This window comes from Zingiber officinale, chromosome 2A (genome assembly GCF_018446385.1).
Source record: "Zingiber officinale cultivar Zhangliang chromosome 2A, Zo_v1.1, whole genome shotgun sequence".
In the NCBI taxonomy this organism is placed as follows: domain Eukaryota; kingdom Viridiplantae; phylum Streptophyta; class Magnoliopsida; order Zingiberales; family Zingiberaceae; genus Zingiber; species Zingiber officinale.
In genome coordinates this window covers 141,280,102-141,297,184 of record NC_055988.1, presented here as the reverse complement: position 1 = coordinate 141,297,184, position 17,083 = coordinate 141,280,102, and positions in this window count along the sequence as shown.

Genomic DNA, 17,083 nt, shown 5'->3' with positions numbered 1-17,083 from the left:
TGGTACCATAAATTTCATCAAATAATAATCTCATTTATTTTTGAGGTGAATGTGGTAGATGATTGTGTGTATCATAAGTTCAGTGGGAGTAAGCATATCTTCCTGGTTCTATATGTTGATGACATTTTATTTGCCACAAATGATATAGGTATGTTAAACGATACCAAGAGATTTCTATCTAGATATTTTAAAATGAAAGATTCTGGTAACATATCTTTTGTAATAGGTGTAGGATCGAAAAGAATTTAGATATCTCCACAATGACATGATATTGTCCACTTTGGGCCTAAGCCCTCATGATTTTGCTCTTGGGCTCTACCCAAAAGGCCTCATGCCAATGGAGATATCTTTCTCTTATAAACCCATGATCTTTTCCATGTGTTTTCAATATGGGACTATGTTTGCAACCTTGCAACCCCAACAATCCCCCCCTCAAACAAAGGACCATGGGCTTCCCACGTCTGATCCTTGACCCACCAGGTCTTCCTGCCCCTCGGTCTACCCGACGTACTAGGACTTTCTGCCCCTCGGTCTACCCGACCTACTAGGACTTCCTTGCCTTCTGCCCCTCGGTCTACCCGACCTACTAGGACTTCCTTGCCTAGCCACAACTAGGACTTCTTGCCTGGTGTCTGGTCCTCTTGATCCGAACATAGGAGCCCCCACTTTCTTTGTTCGAGGTCAATATTGTACTCACATGGTTCAATCAGACCATAGCTCTTGTGCACAGTCGGTGGTTAAACCTTCTGGCAGTCCTGGCTCTGATACCAATTGTAGGATCGAAAAGAATTTAGATATCTCCACAATGACATGATATTGTCCACTTTGGGCCTAAGCCCTTATGATTTTGCTCTTGGGCTCTACCCAAAAGGCCTCATGCCAATGGAGATATCTTTCTCTTATAAACCCATGATCTTTTCCATGTGTTTTCAATATGGGACTATGTTTGCAACCTTGCAACCCCAACAATAGGAACCCAAATACACTGAGATTATTCTCGAGGTATTCTTGGATTATCACAAAAGAACCATATTGATAAGGTGCTTAAAAGATTTGGCATGCAAGATTGCAAACTAGGTAACACCATAGTCGCTAAAGGAGACAAGTTTAGTCTTAATCAATACCCTAAAGGAACCCTTGAAACTCAAGAAATGCAACAGATTCCCTATACTTCAACTGTAGGAAGTCTTATGTATGCTCAAGTTTGTGTTAGGATCGATGATCGCGGCTAGAGAGGGGGGTGTGAATAGCCGACCCCAATTGCTCGCGTTTCTTTCTACAAACTAGGGTTAGCGCAGCGGAAATAAAAACAAGAAACGAAGACAAGAAATCAAACCTTAACACAAGGATGTAACGAGGTTCGGAGATGATACTCCTACTCCTCGGCGTGTCCGTAAGGTGGACGAGCCCTATCAATCCGTCGGTGGATGAGACCCCGGAGAACCGGCTAATATAAACTCCTTCGGGGTGGAGAAACCTCACCACAATCTTTGCAACAGCAATAAGGAGTACAAGAAGAACAAGAACACAAGAACAACAGGAATGTAAAAACACTTGCTTGCCTCTTGTTGTCGATTGGAACCCAGATGAAACAGCAGCTTCTAGGATCCAAACTCAGCTAGAAAACTAGCAGGAAACTCACGCAGAGCTTCAGCACAATGAGAGCTCAGCAAAGCTCTAATCGCAGCAGTGTGGAAGAAGAAGAAGTAGAAGCAGAGGCTCGATCTCCTTTTATAACATGCGAAGAAGAAGACACAGGAACTAGCCATTGTGTCGCAACGGCTAGGACCTGGACCGATCAGGCTCCACCCTGATCGGTCCAGAGCCTCTCTGATCGGTCATGGGACCGATCAGGCTCTAGTCTGATCGGTCCCTAGGCCGATCAGCCATATCTTCACAGAGCCACTGATCGTGCTCTGATCGGTCTGTGGACCGATCGGGCTCTAGGCTGATCGGTCCCCAGACCGATCAGCCAACTCTCTGAGAGTTGGCTCGTCTCGATCGGTCTCCGGACCAATTAGAAAAGCCTCGATAAGCCATCGATCGTTATCGATCGGTCACCGATCGATCGAGATAGCAGATCGGATCGATCCACCGATCGATCCGAGCTTGGTTTTGCCCAAACCAATTCCAAACCAACATTCGGTCAATCTTGACCTGTTGGTACAATCCGGTCACTCCCTTGACCTACTTGGACTTCTCATCACCAGATGTCCGATCACTCTTGATCCATCTGGATTTTCCTTTGCCCGGCTTCACTCACTGGGACTTTCACCTAGCTTCACTCACTAGGGTTTTCACCTGGCTTCACTCACCAGGATTTCCACCTGGCTTCACTCACCAGGATTTCCAACCGCCTAACATCCCACTTAGGACTTTCTCATTCACCTAGCTTCACTCACTAGGATTTTCACCGCGCTTCACTCACTTTTCCCGAATGCCCGGCTTCACTCACCAGGACTTTCACCTTCACCTAGCTTCACTCACTAGGATTTTCACCGCTTACTTCCAGGTATTTCCATTGCCCGGCTTCACTCACCGTGACTTTTCCAGCACTTTTCCCGTGCAAGTCTCCATACTTGGACTTTTCGTGCCAAGCTCCCTGCTTGGACTTTTCCATGCAAGTCTCCATACTTGGACTTTTCCAAGCTCCCCGCTTGGACTTTTCCCAAATCAGGTCAACCAGTCAACCTTGACCTACGGTTGCACCAACAACCTCCCAAACATCTATTCTTGTCCCATATCAAGAATAGAGCTCTCTCACGAGTGTCAAACATCAACATGCAACTCAACTAGGTCAACCTTGACCTAAGGTTGCACCGACAATCTTCCCAAGTCAAACATCAAAATACAACTCGAGTCAAGTCACCTCGAGTCGGGTCAACCAGGTCAACCTTGACCTAAGGTTGCACCAACAATCTCCCCCTTTTTTTGATGTTTGACAAAACCCATAATCAAGTTAGGTTAACCCGATAACCTAACTTAGGTTTTCCAACCATCTTCCAATGTCCAATGTTCTTTCCTTGAACATTCTCTAAACATTCTCCCCTTAGGTTAACCCGATAACCTAACTTGGGTTCTCCAATAATTCTCCCCCTTTTTGACATACATCAAAAAGAATTCCAATGTTCTTCCTCGAACATTCCTTGACATTCTTCCCCTAGCTTAGGTTAACCCGATAACCTAACTTGGGTTCTCCAATAATTCTCCAATGAACACTCTCCCCTTTTTGACACACATCAAAAAGAAAAAGGAGAGTATCAAGGTCAAGAGTTTCTTCCTGATGAAAGTCCCATACCTTTCATTGAAACTCTTAATTTTCCCCTTTGATACTAAACTCAACAATCAACTTAGTGACAATCCCATATCACTAATCCTCAAAAGTCTTAAGGAGTAAAAACTCCCCCTAAAAGTCAACTCCCCCTTGACAATTAGTTAAGACTCCCCCTAAAGGTCAACTCCCCCTTGACCATTGCACCAACAATGTCTTTGAGAGTTCCAAACCTTTAGAAATCCAAAAACACCACTTCCATAACTGAAATTTCAGACACCAGCTGAAAAATCAGAAATTCGGCATGCCCTGATCGGTCCCCAGACCGATCAGCCCTTCACCAGATCGCACTCGTGCTACTGGAACTCACTGGATCGGTCTGCAGACCGATCCATGCTTCACTGGATCGGTCCACAGACCGATCAGGACTTACCTGGATCGGTCCCCAGACCGATCCAGAATTTCTGAATTTCCTTCCCGAAATTCAGAAACTCCTAGAAAATTCCAGAAAATTCGAAAAATTGTGAAATTTTGAGGATACATTCCTCATAACATATACTATCATGGAAAAATAGTTTTCTATGAAAATAACTTCCATTTTTCAATCTTGATACAAAGTTCAAAAACTTTGAAATAGTTCAAGTTTAACTCAACTTTGTATCAGAATGTTCAATGATGAATGCTAACACTAGGAAAGCTTCATCAAGGTTTTTCAAATCAATTTTAAAATGCTTTTAAAACCATTTGAATTTAGGACCATAATCTTAGGGCTAGATGTACATGACTTGTACACAAGCTTTCCCTATGATCCTTAATTTCTTGAATTAGGGTCATCTAGGTACAAGGACTATGCACCTTGATCCTAACTCATGATCCTAATATCTCACACACATCTAAGGTGTATCAAACCACATTCAAGTCAATTTGATGTGAGATATGGATTAAGGTCAACTTAGGCTAAGTTCTCATGCATTTTCTAAACACCAATTTGATCTCAATATCAAATTATATGTTTGTCCTTAAATCAATTTCATTGATTATAATGCAAGAGATGATGACATGGCATATAATGATATCATGAGTAAAAACATGTGCCAATGTCATGATGTCATGGCATAAAGTTTGAAAACTTAAATAAAACATGACATATAAACTAGCCTAAGCATTATCATGACATTACAAATGATAATAAAATAAATATGATGTCATGACATGGCATATGGCAACCAATCATGGCAAGTTAGCACAAATAAAATACCTAAATTCCCTATCTAAGTATCCTTAGCCTTAGCTAACTTAAAATCTAACCCTAGATTGCCCATATATCCCTAAGAGAAAACCAAAATCCCAATTATGGTATTTCTCTAGGTTTTCTTAAATTGTGCCAAATAAGATTAAAATCGATATTTTTCAAATATGGCACAATTTACTCTTCAAGGAGTAAATAATAATTCTTTTTCATTTTCAAAGGTTCACAAAACCTTGAAAATGCTCCTTGAGTGTCAATTTCCTCAAAGTTGGGTTAACTACCCTTCTTATTGGAGTTGACACTCTCTAACCCATTTATGGGGTAGAGAAGATGCTCCTAGGAACCCAATACCTATTTGAGCTCATTGGGTTCACTAAATATTCACTAGGGATAACTTCCCTAGCAACCCTCCTAATGACCCTCTTAGGCTTTGAAGCCTTGGTCATTTGGGACTCATCAAGATCAACTCTAGGGGTGACTCCCTTTGTGACCTTGGTGGTGGTCTTCCTAGCCCTAGGTTTTGTTCCATAATCGAATGGAACATTGTGGTAAGTGGGCTTGACCACTTGGGACTTAGGTTTGTGACCCAAACCTTTCTTGTCCTTGGACATTGGTTTTTGACCCTTAAACCCTAGAGATGACTTCTCCAAGTTCTTAAGAGCCTTTTCCAAAGTATCAAGTCTTGACCTCAAGACTTGATTCTCCTTCTCTAACACCTCAAGTTTTGATTTATCATTCTTCTTTGAGGTATTCCTAGGCATATGTCTAGATGATTTGGGATTTCTACCTAGATTTTCCTTAGCCTTAGATGAGTTAATTCTAGGGTTGGCTTTCCTAGTGTTATCCTTATCTAGGCTCACATGTTTGGCACCTAAACATGTGTATCGATTTCTATAATTAACATGCTTATCATTCTTGACAATAGCAATAAGGCTACTAGCATGCATCCTACTAGAATTGCAAGAGTGTGCCTTAGAGATTACCTTAGAGTTTGCCCTAGCTCCCCCTATACATGTGCTCGATCTCTTGTCCTTGTGAGATTGCCTCCCTCTCGGACATTGGCTCGGATAATGTCCCCTTGCATTGGAAGCACATCACGTGCTCCTTGCTCTTGCGTATCGGGACTCCGGCTTCCTTGATCTTTGGCGCCGGTGGAGTCTTCCTAACCCTCTTTGGACATTTACTCTTATAATGTCCAAATTCCCTACACTCAAAGCATAATATATGCAATTTATTTGAAATTGAAATGCTTGAGTTACCTAGGGTTAAGGATGGATGAAGACTTTCTTCTTCATCCCTTCCGGAGGTAGAAGCTTCTTCCTCTTGCTCCATTCTTGAAGAAGAACTCTCCTCCTCTTCTTCCTTAGATGTTGAGTAGCCCTCAACTTCTAATTCCTCTTCTCCATGATGTGAGCTACTTGGCTCACTTGACTCCTCTTCATGGCTTGAAGTGGAGTTCCCCTCATGGAACTTAGCCAAGTTGTTCCACAACTCCTTGGCATTGTTGTATCCACCTATCCTACACAATATATCGTTAGGTAATGAGAATTCAAATATTTTCATTACCTCGTCGTTGATTGTGGATTGGTGGATTTGCTCCTTCGTCCACTTCTTCTTCTCAAGAGGTTTTCCTTCTTTATCCATCGGAGGAGTGAAACCTAATTGTACACAACTCCAATTTTCAATGTTAGTCATAAGGAAATACTTCATCCTTACCTTCCAATACGCGAAGTCGTCGCGATCGTAGAAGGGTGGAATGGTGATGTCTTCTCCGAGTTGATCCATCTCTAGCTTGTGCTCCCTCGGGTGTTAATCCGGCGAAGAGCGACCTCGCTCTGATACCACTTGTTAGGATCGATGATCGCGGCTAGAGAGGGGGGTGTGAATAGCCGACCCCAATTGCTCGCGTTTCTTTCTACAAACTAGGGTTAGCGCAGCGGAAATAAAAACAAGAAACGAAGACAAGAAATCAAACCTTAACACAAGGATGTAACGAGGTTCGGAGATGATACTCCTACTCCTCGGCGTGTCCGTAAGGTGGACGAGCCCTATCAATCCGTCGGTGGATGAGACCCCGGAGAACCGGCTAATATAAACTCCTTCGGGGTGGAGAAACCTCACCACAATCTTTGCAACAGCAATAAGGAGTACAAGAAGAACAAGAACACAAGAACAACAGGAATGTAAAAACACTTGCTTGCCTCTTGTTGTCGATTGGAACCCAGATGAAACAGCAGCTTCTAGGATCCAAACTCAGCTAGAAAACTAGCAGGAAACTCACGCAGAGCTTCAGCACAATGAGAGCTCAGCAAAGCTCTAATCGCAGCAGTGTGGAAGAAGAAGAAGTAGAAGCAGAGGCTCGATCTCCTTTTATAACATGCGAAGAAGAAGACACAGGAACTAGCCATTGTGTCGCAACGGCTAGGACCTGGACCGATCAGGCTCCACCCTGATCGGTCCAGAGCCTCTCTGATCGGTCATGGGACCGATCAGGCTCTAGTCTGATCGGTCCCCAGACCGATCAGCCATATCTTCACAGAGCCACTGATCGTGCTCTGATCGGTCTGTGGACCGATCAGGCTCTAGGCTGATCGGTCCCCAGACCGATCAGCCAACTCTCTGTGAGAGTTGGCTCGTCTCTGATCGGTCTCCAGACCAATTAGAAAAGCCTCAGTAAGCCACTGATCGTTATCTGATCGGTCACCAGATCGATCAGATAGCCAGCGTATCGCTGGATCGATCCACTGATCGATCCAGAGCTTGGTTTTTGCCCAAACCAATTCCAAACCAACATTCGGTCAATCTTGACCTGTTGGTACAATCCGGTCACTCCCTTGACCTACTTGGACTTCTCATCACCAGATGTCCGATCACTCTTGATCCATCTGGATTTTCCTTTGCCCGGCTTCACTCACCAGGACTTTCACCTAGCTTCACTCACTAGGGTTTTCACCTGGCTTCACTCACCAGGATTTCCACAACTGCCTGGCTTCACTCACCAGGACTTTCCAACTGCCTAACATCCCAGTTAGGACTTTCTCATTCACCTAGCTTCACTCACTAGGATTTTCACCTGGCTTCACTCACCAGGATTTTCCCGAATGCCTGGCTTCACTCACCAGGACTTTCACCTTCACCTAGCTTCACTCACTAGGATTTTCACCTGGCTTCACTCACCAGGATTTCCCGACTGCCTGGCTTCACTCACCAGGACTTTTCCGTGCACTTTTCCCGTGCCAAGTCTCCATACTTGGACTTTTCGCGTGCCAAGCTCCCTGCTTGGACTTTTCCAGTGCCAAGTCTCCATACTTGGACTTTTCCAGTGCCAAGCTCCCTGCTTGGACTTTTCCCAAATCAGGTCAACCAGGTCAACCTTGACCTACGGTTGCACCAACAACCTCCCAAACATCTATTCTTGTCCCATATCAAGAATAGAGCTCTCTCACGAGTGTCAAACATCAACATGCAACTCAACTAGGTCAACCTTGACCTAAGGTTGCACCGACAATCTTCCCAAGTCAAACATCAAAATACAACTCGAGTCAAGTCACCTCGAGTCGGGTCAACCAGGTCAACCTTGACCTAAGGTTGCACCAACAATCTCCCCCTTTTTTTGATGTTTGACAAAACCCATAATCAAGTTAGGTTAACCCGATAACCTAACTTAGGTTTTCCAACCATCTTCCAATGTCCAATGTTCTTTCCTTGAACATTCTCTAAACATTCTCCCCTTAGGTTAACCCGATAACCTAACTTGGGTTCTCCAATAATTCTCCCCCTTTTTGACATACATCAAAAAGAATTCCAATGTTCTTCCTCGAACATTCCTTGACATTCTTCCCCTAGCTTAGGTTAACCCGATAACCTAACTTGGGTTCTCCAATAATTCTCCAATGAACACTCTCCCCTTTTTGACACACATCAAAAAGAAAAAGGAGAGTATCAAGGTCAAGAGTTTCTTCCTAATGAAAGTCCCATACCTTTCATTGAAACTCTTAATTTCCCCCTTTGATACTAAACTCAACAATCAACTTAGTGACAATCCCATATCACTAATCCTCAAAAGTCTTAAGGAGTAAAAACTCCCCCTAAAAGTCAACTCCCCCTTGACAATTAGTTAAGACTCCCCCTAAAGGTCAACTCCCCCTTGACCATTGCACCAACAATGTCTTTGAGAGTTCCAAACCTTTAGAAATCCAAAAACACCACTTCCATAACTGAAATTTCAGACAACAGCTGAAAAATCAGAAATTCGGCACGCCCTGATCGGTCCCCAGACGGTCTTCAGACCGATCGCATGCTTCACTGGATCGGTCCGCAGACCGATCCATGCTTCACCGGATCGGTCCACAGACCGATCAGGACTTCCCTGGATCGGTCCCCGGACCGATCCAGACTCTGATAGGCGATTTCGAAATTTCCCGAAATTCAGAAACTCCTAGAAAATTCCAGAAAATTCAAAAAATTGTGAAATTTTGAGGATACATTCCTCATAACATATACTATCATGGAAAAATAGTTTTCTATGAAAATAACTTCCATTTTTCAATCTTGATACAAAGTTCAAAAACTTTGAAATAGTTCAAGTTTAACTCAACTTTGTATCAGAATGTTCAATGATGAATGCTAACACTAGGAAAGCTTCATCAAGGTTTTTCAAATCAATTTTAAAATGCTTTTAAAACCATTTGAATTTAGGACCATAATCTTAGGGCTAGATGTACATGACTTGTACACAAGCTTTCCCTATGATCCTTAATTTCTTGAATTAGGGTCATCTAGGTACAAGGACTATGCACCTTGATCCTAACTCATGATCCTAATATCTCACACACATCTAAGGTGTATCAAACCACATTCAAGTCAATTTGATGTGAGATATGGATTAAGGTCAACTTAGGCTAAGTTCTCATGCATTTTCTAAACACCAATTTGATCTCAATATCAAATTATATGTTTGTCCTTAAATCAATTTCATTGATTATAATGCAAGAGATGATGACATGGCATATAATGATATCATGAGTAAAAACATGTGCCAATGTCATGATGTCATGGCATAAAGTTTGAAAACTTAAATAAAACATGACATATAAACTAGCCTAAGCATTATCATGACATTACAAATGATAATAAAATAAATATGATGTCATGACATGGCATATGGCAACCAATCATGGCAAGTTAGCACAAATAAAATACCTAAATTCCCTATCTAAGTATCCTTAGCCTTAGCTAACTTAAAATCTAACCCTAGATTGCCCATATATCCCTAAGAGAAAACCAAAATCCCAATTATGGTATTTCTCTAGGTTTTCTTAAATTGTGCCAAATAAGATTAAAATCGATATTTTTCAAATATGGCACAATTTACTCTTCAAGGAGTAAATAATAATTCTTTTTCATTTTCAAAGGTTCACAAAACCTTGAAAATGCTCCTTGAGTGTCAATTTCCTCAAAGTTGGGTTAACTACCCTTCTTATTGGAGTTGACACTCTCTAACCCATTTATGGGGTAGAGAAGATGCTCCTAGGAACCCAATACCTATTTGAGCTCATTGGGTTCACTAAATATTCACTAGGGATAACTTCCCTAGCAACCCTCCTAATGACCCTCTTAGGCTTTGAAGCCTTGGTCATTTGGGACTCATCAAGATCAACTCTAGGGGTGACTCCCCTTGTGACCTTGGTGGTGGTCTTCCTAGCCCTAGGTTTTGTTCCATAATCGAATGGAACATTGTGGTAAGTGGGCTTGACCACTTGGGACTTAGGTTTGTGACCCAAACCTTTCTTGTCCTTGGACATTGGTTTTTGACCCTTAAACCCTAGAGATGACTTCTCCAAGTTCTTAAGAGCCTTTTCCAAAGTATCAAGTCTTGACCTCAAGACTTGATTCTCCTTCTCTAACACCTCAAGTTTTGATTTATCATTCTTCTTTGAGGTATTCCTAGGCATATGTCTAGATGATTTGGGATTTCTACCTAGATTTTCCTTAGCCTTAGATGAGTTAATTCTAGGGTTGGCTTTCCTAGTGTTATCCTTATCTAGGCTCACATGTTTGGCACCTAAACATGTGTATCGATTTCTATAATTAACATGCTTATCATTCTTGACAATAGCAATAAGGCTACTAGCATGCATCCTACTAGAATTGCAAGAGTGTGCCTTAGAGATTACCTTAGAGTTTGCCCTAGCTCCCCCTATACATGTGCTCGATCTCTTGTCCTTGTGAGATTGCCTCCCTCTCGGACATTGGCTCCGATAATGTCCCCTTCGCTTGCATTGGAAGCACATCACGTGCTCCTTGCTCTTGCGTATCGGGACTCCGGCTTCCTTGATCTTTGGCGCCGGTGGAGTCTTCCTAACCCTCTTTGGACATTTACTCTTATAATGTCCAAATTCCCTACACTCAAAGCATAATATATGCAATTTATTTGAAATTGAAATGCTTGAGTTACCTAGGGTTAAGGATGGATGAAGACTTTCTTCTTCATCCCTTCCGGAGGTAGAAGCTTCTTCCTCTTGCTCCATTCTTGAAGAAGAACTCTCCTCCTCTTCTTCCTTAGATGTTGAGTAGCCCTCAACTTCTAATTCCTCTTCTCCATGATGTGAGCTACTTGGCTCACTTGACTCCTCTTCATGGCTTGAAGTGGAGTTCCCCTCATGGAACTTAGCCAAGTTGTTCCACAACTCCTTGGCATTGTTGTATCCACCTATCCTACACAATATATCGTTAGGTAATGAGAATTCAAATATTTTCATTACCTCGTCGTTGATTGTGGATTGGTGGATTTGCTCCTTCATCCGCTTCTTCTTCTCAAGAGGTTTTCCTTCTTTATCCATCGGAGGAGTGAAACCTAATTGTACACAACTCCAATTTTCAATGTTAGTCATAAGGAAATACTTCATCCTTACCTTCCAATACGCGAAGTCGTCGCGATCGTAGAAGGGTGGAATGGTGATGTCTTCTCCGAGTTGATCCATCTCTAGCTTGTGCTCCCTCGGGTGTTAATCCGGCGAAGAGCGACCTCGCTCTGATACCACTTGTTAGGATCGATGATCGCGGCTAGAGAGGGGGGTGTGAATAGCCGACCCCAATTGCTCGCGTTTCTTTCTACAAACTAGGGTTAGCGCAGCGGAAATAAAAACAAGAAACGAAGACAAGAAATCAAACCTTAACACAAGGATGTAACGAGGTTCGGAGATGATACTCCTACTCCTCGGCGTGTCCGTAAGGTGGACGAGCCCTATCAATCCGTCGGTGGATGAGACCCCGGAGAACCGGCTAATATAAACTCCTTCGGGGTGGAGAAACCTCACCACAATCTTTGCAACAGCAATAAGGAGTACAAGAAGAACAAGAACACAAGAACAACAGGAATGTAAAAACACTTGCTTGCCTCTTGTTGTCGATTGGAACCCAGATGAAACAGCAGCTTCTAGGATCCAAACTCAGCTAGAAAACCAGCAGGAAACTCACGCAGAGCTTCAGCACAATGAGAGCTCAGCAAAGCTCTAATCGCAGCAGTGTGGAAGAAGAAGAAGTAGAAGCAGAGGCTCGATCTCCTTTTATAACCTGCGAAGAAGAAGACACAGGAACTAGCCGTTGTGTCGCAACGGCTAGGACCTGGACCGATCAGGCTCCACCCTGATCGGTCCAGAGCCTCTCTGATCGGTCATGGGACCGATCAGGCTCTAGTCTGATCGGTCCCCAGACCGATCAGCCATATCTTCACAGAGCCACTGATCGTGCTCTGATCGGTCTGTGGACCGATCAGGCTCTAGGCTGATCGGTCCCCAGACCGATCAGCCAACTCTCTGTGAGAGTTGGCTCGTCTCTGATCGGTCTCCAGACCAATCAGAAAAGCCTCAGTAAGCCACTGATCGTTATCTGATCGGTCACCAGATCGATCAGATAGCCAGCGTATCGCTGGATCGATCCACTGATCGATCCAGAGCTTGGTTTTTGCCCAAACCAATTCCAAACCAACATCCGGTCAATCTTGACCTGTTGGTACAATCCGGTCACTCCCTTGACCTACTTGGACTTCTCATCACCAGATGTCCGATCACCCTTGATCCATCTGGATTTTCCCTTGCCCGGCTTCACTCACCAGGACTTTCACCTAGCTTCACTCACTAGGGTTTTCACCTGGCTTCACTCACCAGGATTTCCACAACTGCCTGGCTTCACTCACGGGACTTTCCAACCGCCTAACATCCAGTTAGGACTTTCTCATTCACCTAGCTTCACTCACTAGGATTTTCACCGGCTTCACTCACGAGGTTTCCCTATCCCGCTTCACTCACCGGGACTTTCACCTTCACCTAGCTTCACTCACTAGGATTTTCACCGCGCTTCACTTACCAGGGCTTCACTCACCAGGACTTTTCCGTGCACTTTTCCCGTGCCAAGTCTCCATACTTGGACTTTTCGCGTGCCAAGCTCCCTGCTTGGACTTTTCCAGTGCCAAGTCTCCATACTTGGACTTTTCCAGTGCCAAGCTCCCTGCTTGGACTTTTCCCAAATCAGGTCAACCAGGTCAACCTTGACCTACGGTTGCACCAACAACCTCCCAAACATCTATTCTTGTCCCATATCAAGAATAGAGCTCTCTCACGAGTGTCAAACATCAACATGCAACTCAACTAGGTCAACCTTGACCTAAGGTTGCACCGACAATCTTCCCAAGTCAAACATCAAAATACAACTCGAGTCAAGTCACCTCGAGTCGGGTCAACCAGGTCAACCTTGACCTAAGGTTGCACCAACAGTTTGTACGCGCCCGGATATTGCGTACATTATTGGAGTATTGGGCAGATATTTAAGCAACCCAAGAATAGATCATTGGAAAGCAGCAAAGAGGGTAATGAGATATTTAAAGAGAACAATTGATTACATGCTCACATATAAGAGGTCTGATACCCTTGAGATCATGGGATATTCTAACTCTGATTTTGCAGGGTGCCAAGATAAGATGAGATCCACCTCAGGCTATATTTTTCTATTCACCGGTGGAGCTATTTCTTGGAGAAGTGCCAAACAGGCACTGACAACTTCTTCCACCATGGCAGCAGAGTTTATAGCATGTTACAAGGCATCTAATCATGGAATATGACTGAAAAATTTTATCACTCAGCTGCATATTTTGGGAATGGTTGAAAGACCATTGAAGTTATTTTATGACAAACAATCAGCTGTATTGTATTCTAACAACAATAGGAGTTTGACAAAATCGAAGCACATCGATATCAAGTTCCTTGTTGTTAAAAAAAAAGTACAAAGTGGACAAATTTTAATAGAATACATAGGCATAAACTCCATGATAGTAGATCCTTTTACGAAGGGTTTACCACCTAATGTCTTCTATGAGCATACCACTCATATGGGTGTTATTCAATTTAGTGAAATCTAGATCTAGTGGGAGTTTGTACTATATATGTTTAGTTATGTTGATGAAACTTATGTATTTGAAGATTATCTGATGAGATATAAAGTTCAATGTTTACTTCATTACACTTTATATAACTTAAGTTAAAGTTTTGATCTCACTTTGGTTATAAGGAGGACCAGTTGAAAATTGACATGAATAGATCACCTTGCATGTAATTTTCATACAATGTATTAATAATTGATCTATGTCATTTGATTATATTGATATATGTGACCATTGATGGTTTAGTTGTGATAGATACAACGAAGAGTACATTGATCCTATGTTTATATGATTAATGGACGAGATTGTTAAGGAACCCCTACAGCTATGATGACAAAAGTTATGAGCTCATTAAGTTAACATTTATAAGTTTACACATATGGTACAGTGGTAAATTGTTAGAATTTTGGGACCATAATTGTAATTATAAATGTCTAATGTCATCAATTAAAGAAGTCATAATTTAATGTGATTAAATTTATGATTAAGAAATATGACTTAAGGGTTTAATTATTATGAATAAATTAATGTGGATACTATGTACAATTTCTAATTTGTTTAAGGGCCAAATTAGAAATAGGTAAACTTATGTTTCTATAAATAAGGGTTATGGTCCCAATTTGCAGACGAAGGTTTTGTTTTGTTTTCTCATCGACAAAACTCTCTGGATACTAAGGAAAATCTGTAAATTGAAGATCTTGTCCAGAATTGACTACATACTATGGATTCTGGTAAACTTTCGTAATTTTATCTATTCAATTTATAATTTCTTAAGAATTGAATATAATGTATAAAATTTGCGTTGAGATGTATCAACATATTGTACTATCAAAAATTAGTATAAATTAAAAAAAAAAACAAGAAATGAACATAAGATGCTCATATTTGCATAAATTTAATCTAATTGTTAAGAAAATAATATGAAAAATAATTAATTTAATTTTAAATTTTAATTAAGTTGAAATTAGAATTAATATATTTATACTTTTAAAATTCCTTAATTTTGAAATTCTGAATTGATTCGAAATGCAATGGATTTCTAATCCAAAAATAAATAAATAATTAAAAGCATATTTTCCTTATTAGCAATTAATTGCACATTAGAAATTGGTAAACTATTTTAAAAAAAATATTTTAAATACAATAATTTGAATTTATTAGTTTAAGTCATTAGCCATCGAAGATTTCAGTTTAACTTATGAAAAATGAGATGGTGAGAAAACAAGAACAAATATGGGACAATTTCAAACTTCAATTTAGAGGTTAGTAGGCATTTAACGGATAATAAAACTGATTGACATGAATATAAATGGAATTATATATATATATATATATATGCACTACTTTTTAAGAGTCAACTAATTTTAGGATGATCTATTTAACACCGTAAAAGTTTTCTATGGATCAATAATATAAATTAAGAAATGTTCATAGAGACATGTCCAGATAGTCATCATTCTTAATACCACTTTTCATGAGGGGAAAAAATTTCTACAATATATTATAGTTGAGATTTGAATCTTAGACCCCTTAGTTATTCGTTGGAGGACTTAATCATTACACCATTGTCAAGGGGTAAATATTCTATTCTTATAGATAGAGGGATGAGTGCACATGTGATCGAAATAATTAGACAAATATACTCCATCAAAACTAGTATCTTAGAATAAAAATGATAGTTTCCTCGGATGGATCTAGTGGCTAGCGCATGAGGTGTTGTCACAATGAGGTCTGGGGTTCGAATCTCGGCAAAGGCGAAGTAAATATCTCCCTTATGTGCTAGTCAGTATTCAAAGGCTAGTAGCCGTCCGTGATTTACCTCCTCCGTGTTGGGATGTCTTTTGAGTGTAACTCATATGGGTTCATCATGAGCCATTAAATTGATTGGATAATATAAATTGGACTAACTTAAAGTTATGGCTTATGTAGATCCATTGGGTCAATTAGTCGATCACACCGGCTTATGTAGATCCATTGGGTCAATTAGTCGATCACACCGCCTGTATTAAAATCAAGACCGTTAGTGTGTATGGTTTGTTAGTGTGTGTGGTCTATCAATAAGCCGACTCTTCTAAAGCGGTAAAAAGGTCATACGTTGATCCCAGACACCTCACACGATGATCCATAATCATCTATAGAGAGGTAAATCAAAAAATTGAAACAGACTCTCATGTGGGAGTGCTATTTCCATGATTTTTACCGGGATTCCACCTTTAAAGCAGTAATTCTACCACATGATGACTAACTCGGCCATATCTCAAGGGCAATAGGCCGACTCTTCTATATGGTAGATAAGGTGGAGAATGACTTCCTATACGATAATAATCAAATGCATGACTCAATTGGACTCACGACGATTCATATGCATATCAACAAAGCATCACACACGCCACATAAGTTTATTTTTGATAATTCAAGTGTTTGAACTTTGCCCAACTAATCTTGGAGGCAGAGATGGCCTCTCCCTCTATTTAATTCGAAGTATAACTTATGCACGTTGAGAATTCGACCTTTCGAATATTAGTCTCATTTGGCATTGAATCTTGATTCTTTTATTATTTCTCCGAGAGTTTTAGTACCAAATGAGCCTTATTCGCCATGTATGCACGTGGATGTCACATTGCACATGGCACATGTGACACACTATTACACATTGTGACAAAAGACCAATACGTTCGTCCCCAGCGTCCCTGTTAATCCGTTTCAGGACCAACACGAAGGAGAAAAATCACGGACGACTACTAGCCTTTGGAATAATAACTAGCACATAAGAGAGGTATTTACCTCGGCTTTGCCGAGATTTGAACCCCAGACTTCATTGTGGCAACACCTCATGCGCTAGCTACTAAACCGTCCTAAGGGGACATGACACACTATTGCACATTGCTACTCGGCCAAGAAGTCCATTTTTATAGAATTTGTCTCAATGGTATGTACCACTTGTTAGATTATATATATTTATTTGTTTATAGTTTTTAGAGTAATTTGGTCTTTTCCCTTTTATATTTAGAGTTTAGGATTTTTTAACTAAATTATATAAAGACTTTATACTCTGTATTTTTAATCATCAATTTTGGATTCAATAATATATCTAATTCTAACATAATTTTTTCTCTGACATAATTTT